Source organism: Asparagus officinalis, chromosome 2 (genome assembly GCF_001876935.1).
Source record: "Asparagus officinalis chromosome 2, Aspof.V1, whole genome shotgun sequence".
Taxonomy (NCBI): Eukaryota; Viridiplantae; Streptophyta; class Magnoliopsida; order Asparagales; family Asparagaceae; genus Asparagus; species Asparagus officinalis.
The window spans coordinates 81,660,211-81,668,239 of record NC_033795.1 but is presented as its reverse complement, the minus strand read 5'-3'; the positions used below and the strand labels follow the sequence as shown (position 1 = coordinate 81,668,239).

At 35.7% G+C, this 8,029-nt stretch overlaps 1 pseudogene; it reads left to right on the top strand.

The window, feature by feature from the left end:
* The window catches only part of LOC109831415, a 29,620-nt pseudogene that overhangs the window by 2,836 nt on the left and 18,755 nt on the right, over positions 1-8,029 (top strand).

Sequence of the window (8,029 nt, the reverse complement as noted above, 5' to 3'; positions counted from 1 at the left end):
CCGCCTCTTCCTATGTCTACAGAATTGTTACTCACACAAGCAAACCCAAAATTTTAGGAAGAGAAGAGAAGAAGAAAGTACATATAAGACAAAATTTCTTTCCTTTTACAGTTATTATTTTCCCCAGTTTTGCTTGTTTTCCTTTTGATTGGGAGGAGCATAATGGTGTTTATAGGGTGTTGATTGCTAGACTACTAGTCTTATTATAATTGTAACTCATACTTCTTTGGAGGTTTTAGGTAAATTACTTTGTATAATTGTAACTCATACTTCTTTGGAGGTTTCAGGTAAATTGCTTTGTATAGATGAGGCAGACACAAAATATTTTATTGTGGAAGGTGCTAATCTTTTATAGACAGTGATGCAATCATATTTGACATATTTTTTCTTTCTTATTTAGTTTTGGTTTCTCTCTCTTGGCAGCATGTCATGACAGAACCATTTGAACCATCACGATTCATAGGGCTGGGCATATTCGGTTCGGTTCGGTTTTAAGCCCAATCCGCATCCAATCCGAATTTTTCGGTTTCTCAAAACTCTCATCCAGATCCAGATTTTTTTCCCCTTCATCCGATATTCGGCCCAACCGAAATTCGGTTCGGTTCGGTTCGGTTTCGGTTTTGAACCGAATTAACTTCATTTCACAAAAATCATACCAAATTGTTTAGTTACATATCATACCACAATAATAAACTCATTAAAGAGTTACTTAGTTACAAACTCATTAAAGAGTTACTTAGTTACAAACTCATTAAAGAATACTTAGTTACAAACAATGCAAATAGTCCAGAAATAATTAAAAAACACCTACTTAAGTTCTTAAGTTCAGTACATTGAAATTAAAATAAACATTAAACAAGCAACAGCAAATCCCCGCATTGGCAAATTCTACAAGGTTTGTGATGATGAGGCTGAAGCATCTGTGACGACAGATTCTACAAAAACAAGAGAAATAACCTTTAAAAACCATACTTACAAAACAACAGAGATATATAAATTCAAAAGCAAAACAAAATAGCTACCTGATGTGAGCTTTTCCAACTCAGAATACTGCTCCATTTCAGTCTTGATAGGCTCAATAAACACTGGCTTAAACATTGGCTTGCTAGTGTCTCTCAACCAGTCACTAGTACATACCAAAGCCTCAACCATTTTTGGGGTCAGACTTGCACGGAATGGATCCAGAATCCTTGATCCAAGGCTAAAAGCACTTTCAGATGCTACTGTTGAGGCAGGCACTGCAAAAATATCTCTTGCAATTTGAGACAAGATTGGGAACCTAGCTGAATTCTCTTTCCACCAACCTAACAGTTGAAAGTTAGGGTTTCTAGGGTCCTCAGATGCCTCCACCATATACTTGTCAACCTCAGTCTTTATCTCCACCACATCTTTCTCCTGCCGAAGCTTTACAAACTCATTCACAGTTGCAGAATGGCTGTCCTCCTCATCAACTATTCCACTTGAGGCTGACATTGGCTGAGTTGAATTATAAGAAGCAAGGGCAGCATCAGGATCATTAGCTGCATACTCATTGAAGAGCTCCTGCAATGTGCTCTTCACATTAATCACCAACACCTCCGCCAGCTTCTTGTCTATCTTCAATTTAGGGAAAAAGAAATCCAAGTACAGAAGCTTGTACCTGAAAACAAAACATAATAAAAATATGTAAACAGAATAACACTACCAACAGATATGCAATAAGAAAAGTAGTAAACAAGCTCAAACATGTAAACAGAATAATCTAGAAATATAAGGACATGTGCGTGCTGAGCAAAGGTAGGTAACAAAACTGAACAGAACAGAGGAATAAAAAGAGAGAATAAACTTAAAGGATAAGCCACTCCTGTAGTCATGTATATAACCCCCAGTGAGTACAACGAAACTGATTTGGGTGTCAATTATGTAACATCTTGTTTTGATCTCAATATGGAAAATGGTTTATTAAACCTTAGAAATATTTAGAATTCTAAAAAAGGAAACAAGCTCAAACAGAAAAAAAAAATAGGAACACGTACTAGAAATAGGTAGTCAGTCATAGTCCACATTTCTTGATGCTGAAGATACAAAGCTCTTAAATGATTGTTGACTGAATTAATCCAATTAATCCAAGAAATAACAATGTGGGTCAATATTGGCAGTCATTTTCCACGGAATTCAAAGGTCCTACAAATTAGAACATAACACCATATGGATCAACGTAGAAAGTGAAGTGAGTAAATAAAAAAGCAGGAAAAGGACTAACACCACCAATTTGCTCAATAAGCAATAAAAATGCCAAATCACTGCTTAACTTCTCTCAATACGGTATGGTTTGTTAGTAAACACAATTGTATACTTCAGCTCATAATTGAACTAGTAGTTAGTAAACACAATTGTACTGGATTCATAATGCGATTTCCGAAGTTACATAAAAGGGCACTCTTTGATGTTCAAATATAACCCAGTAGTTTGTTCTCTTATGATGCTATGTATCGTTGACCAAAAAAAATCTCGACTTGATTCTGAACTTTGAGAGCTGATACTTGATAAGCTCTACAAATGACAAGGAGCTACATGCAATCATTCTATTAACCACAAAAATAGCATCATAAATGATTGTGATTCAATTTATCAGTAAACAACAGTGCAATACCTTGGATCTAGAACAACTGCAATGAGAAGAATTTTGTTGATGCTTTCAACCTTCCCCCAATATTTGTCGAATTTCTCCTTCATTGATTTGGCAATTTTGGCAAGCAATACATCATTACCTTGCAAAAATACGCATAAGAGGCATTTAGTTAAAATTGTTAAATTATTAAAGACATAAAAAAAGAAGATAAAATCATAAAAGTAAATTTGAGATGAAGTTTAATAGTTTACCATCGATGCACTTGTTCATCTCTCCAATCAGTGTACACATCCATTGGATTGGCTGATTCGAAGTCACAACTTGTGTCCCACTGAAATCAAGGGTTGCCTCATAAGAAATCTTCAAAAACCTCACCAGCCTTTCAGATTTGTTCCAATCCTCTGCAATTGGAGGTCCAGCTCTATCATTGAAGTATGCAACAAATTGTGGATCCTCATCCTCCAACCTAAGAAATGCCTTCCGGTACTTAATGGCTATGTCTAACATTAAGTATGTAGAGTTCCACCTAGTGCAAACATCCAAAGGCACTATCCCACCTTTGTGCTCCACTTTTTCTTGAGTTGCACACTTTCTAAACTTCTCCAACCTAGAAGGACTTGATCTAATGTACTTCACACAATTTCTAATGGACTCAATCGAGGAGTCCAGCTCTGCCATTCCATCCTTAACCACTAAGTTAAGAATGTGACAGCAACACCTCATATGCAGAAACTCCCCTTTTAGGACTAGTTCATTCCAATTCCCTATCTTCTCTTTCATGTAATCTAAAGCCACTTGATTAGGAGAAGCATTATCAACAACAATGCAGAAAATTTTCTCTATTCCCCACTTAATAAGACAAGTTTCAACTAGCTGCCCAATAGTCTTCCCCATATGGTTTGGTATCACACAAAAGTTCAAGATTCTTTTGTGTAAAATCCAATCATCATCAATAAAGTGAGCTGTGAGCACCATGTAATTGATATTTTGGATTGAAGTCCAAGTATCAGTGGTCAGTGAAACTCTCTGTCCATAAGTGGCTAAGATATTTTTGATTGTAATCCTCTCCGACTCATACAACTCCCAAATATCTCTAGCAACAGTTCTACGTGAAAACTTCTTAAACTGTGGTTGAACATGACTTATAAAATCCCTAAACCCAGGTCCGTCAACAAAACTAAAAGGCAGTTCATCCCTAACTATCATCCTAGCAAGAGCTAACCTACATACCTCCTCATCATAAGACCAAGCAACTAACCTACCCCCCTTGTCGAATGATTCTTGCGCCTTGAAATGAAGAAAAAAATCTTGAATCAAATAACTCAACTACTCAATAGTTAATCTGAATTTGCAAATGCAGAAAGTGAGAGAATAGAATTTACCAGGTGCTTCTGTTTCTTAGGGACCCTAAGTGGACACTTCGGGCAATTGTAAAGCAGGTGGCTCCTCATGTTGCTGGTTCCGTTCAATCTCGAATCACAACTATAGGTTTGCGGACACCAATTGCACTTTGCTCTCGGCTTGGCCAAAGTTGTGCCATCGAGATTCTTCATCAATGTGAAATGATCCCAAGCAATGCTTCCGTTCTTCCTCTTCGATTGAACAGAGGAAGATTGGCCCAGAGTTGCAGTCGAAACTGACGCAGCAGCACCAAGGGGAGTTTCAGTGATGTGTTGAACCATGGCAGCATGTGTAGGAGTCGTCCCAGATCCTGTTCCAGTTCCATGGCTTGAGGACGGATTGGTTTGACCCGAATCCATCACCTAAAAACAAATCAAACATGGATTAGGTTCATGAGAAATGGTTGATTTGAGAATTTAAGAAGAAAAATGGAGTTGGAGGAAAGAAATCTTATATACATCTTTGTTTTCCCTCTTTTTTTAAGCAAACAAAGTTAACAAACAGCCCTTTATAGGGGAAAAAAACCCTAGAAAATGCAAAGTTTGCGGGAGCAAAATCCAAATAAACCAAATCGAAACTTCAGTCCAAAAACCACCGCCCCCTCCTCTCTCTAAAAACCAAAGACAAAAATCAAAGCAACGGCAGCGGCAACTTCACACCAAATTCATTAACCCCAACCAGTACCACCCTCCCATTTCCTCGACCTGGTCCTTATCCACTCTGTATAAATAACAAGCTATATAAAATATTAACAAACCCAGAACCCTATTGAAACCCCCAAAAAAATTTAAAATTTTAAAAATTAAAAAAAAACAGCAACTTTGACATCAAGAATCTTTAAGGAGAAGAGAAGAGGAGAAGAATTACCTTCGACTATTTGGGATAACGGATGCTTCGACTTCGATTTCCAACTGTCTGCAGAGAACGTATTTTGAGAAGGATTGAAGGAGAGGCGAGAGGGGAGAGGCGGCGTTGGGAGAGGCGAGAAGGGAGAGGCGGCGTTGTGGCCTGTGGGAATCTGAGGTAGGGTTAGGGATTTTAACTTTTAAGTATTTATAGTATCGGTTCGGTTTTTTTTTGGGCGGTTCATGGGGTCAAACCGGATCCAGACCGATTTAATTCGGTTCGGGCGGTTTAGAAGCTTCTTCTCATCCATTTAATTCGGTTCGGTTAACCGATCCGCTTTTTCGGGCGGTTTTTTCGGTTGAACCAGTTTAATTCGGTTTTTGCCCACCCCTAACGATTCATGCCCACTAGAGATTTTGATGATGACTTTGGCACAATGTCTAGCAGGCAAGGAGATCCTATAGATGACAATTTCAGAGCACCAACAAATGAGAAAGAGACTAGTGCAAAAGATAGCAATATGGCCAAGATTAAAGTTGTGGTATGTACATGCATGCTACAGCATTTGATATACACACATGGATGACATCCTCTTATTCATGTTGGGATCTTTACATGCATTTATCTAAAATTTTCTTTCTTATAAGCTATTCTAACTAGAGAATTGTTCGCTTCTATTAGATTATTTTACATAGCCAATCAATTTGATGGAGTTTTCATGCATTTCAGTTAAAAAAAAGCCGAAGGCAGCACCCCTGTGTTTGCAGAACCAATTTTTCACAATACGGGGTCCGCAAGCCGTTTAATGGACTAACATGTTGTTAAAAAGCACTATGAAAATTTTACACCTTCTTAATTTGGAAATTACACTTAGTAAAAAATTAACCTATGCTTATAATGCAAGGTCTTATAGCCATTTACTTTAAAACTCACATACTTTTCTAGGTTCTTATACACCCGAAATACAAAGTTTATTTGCATACAACAAAGTGTACACCTACATAGTAAAAAGTGTATAGCTCCATACTATAGAATGTATAGCTATATACTATAGAATGTATAATTACATGCTATAGGATGTACGTACTCTATTGTAATTTGTAGCTACACACTTTGTATTCAATATTTTGGGTCTAAAGATAAATAAACATTGTGTTCTGGGTATATGAGAATACATAGAACCATGTGGGTTTTAAAGTGAATAGGAGTAGAAACTAGGGTTTAGATATAAAATCCATAATCTACAAATTAAAGGTTCATGTGTTTGTGGAACCAATTTTTCACAATGCCGGGCCCACAAGACACTTAATGGACCAAGATGTTCTTAAAAAGCACTAGGAAAATTTTACACCCTCTTAATTTGAAAATTACACTTAATATCTTTCTCTTTCTATCATGAATGAGAAATAAAAAAAATTAACCTATGCTTATAATGCAAGGTCTTACAGCCGTTTACTTTAAAACCCACGTAGTTATATAGGTTCTCATACACCCGAAATATAAAGTTTATTTGCATTCAACAAAGTGTAAATCTACATTGTAAAAAGCGTATAGCTCCATATTATAGAATGTATAGCTATATACTATAGAGTGTATAATTACATGCTATAGGATGTACGTACGCTAATGCAATTTGTAGCTACACACTTTCTATTCAATATTTTTGGTCTAAAGATAAATAAACTTTGTATTCTGAGTGTTTGAGAATGCATAGAACCATGTGGGTTTTACAATAAATAGGAGTAAAATTTTGGGTTTATATACACAATCCATAAACTACAAATTAAAGTTTCGAGAATAACAAAATAAAGCAAGATATTCAAGGTTCCACTTTTAAATGTGAGGTTATTTTCATTTTGGTACTTAGAAGTTGCAACTTTTCTAACTTTGATACCCAAAGTTTTTATTTGACACCCAAAGTTTTTAATTGACACTTTAATATCCCAATCTTACACTTTTTTTTATTTTGAAACCTGAAAGTTTACACTTTTTTAATTGAGGTACCAAATTGTAAGACCCTTAAAATTTGAGGGACTTATGAGCAATTTCAAAGATTTGAGTGACTAATATTCAATTATTGGAGATGTAGGGATTAATATCAAAATAACCCTAAATCTTGTGTGAATATTTGGATTTCTATAGATAAGCTATCTAGAAAGTTTTGGAATTTATGTATTGAAAATTATAAATGGTTTAGACAAATTAATTTTAGGCTAACAAATAGTATAAATTTTTATTTTTAAGTTTACACCTTTTGATCAATAGATAAATAACGCCAAGACTTTGAATTATTTGAATTAGAATGCATGTTGGTTATACTCTTCAACGAAGAATTGACGGAAATTTACTATTAAATTGGGTTCTCTTTTTATCTAACAAAGTACTATTTCTTATGAAAAAAGGTACTAGGAGTCTTCAAAGTGAAACAGTAGATAAACATTGAGGGTACTAAAGTAAAAATAAGCTTCCAAATGACCAAAATGATTTTTTCTATATTAGTCCCTTAAATGTTTTATATTTTGGAATTAATCCTTCAAACCATTTAAATTGCTATTAGCCCTTTGAAGTCTTAACCTATTTTGAATTAGCCCCTCAAATCATTAAAATTGCTATTACATCCTTCAAATAAACAATAGAATTAGTAATTTGAAACAACTTATGAGAATTGAGGAGTCTAAGTAGAAATTTTGATGTGCAAACAACTATATAGAGCAAACACGTGCAATGCACGTGCTTCTTACTAGTAGGTCTGAAAACATGCATGCACAAGAAAAAAGGAAGAGAAAAGAAAAGATGTTTCAATGTAATGCTGATGCTAATCTTCCTACTTTTGTGGCGGCATGCTGTTCATATAGAATTTACTTTATTTATCGATGCGGTTTGAACTGCAAGCATGATTAATGAGTCCATTTTAAGGTGAAGTTAATGTGAATTCATATGCTTCACCGCTTGTCCCTTCATATGATGTTGCTTTGGGCACAAGTTTATGTGAAAGTGTTGGGTACACAAGCTGCGTGGATCACAAACTTCTGTGTTGCATAAGCCACCAGCCAGGATTGTAGTGTTCCTCTTGCTGCAATCTCCTCCTATCCTTTGACCATGCTATCTCTGCCTTACCATCTGTTTCCTTTCAGAGTGCTGCTGCCGTAATAATTTTATTTGATGGTTCCT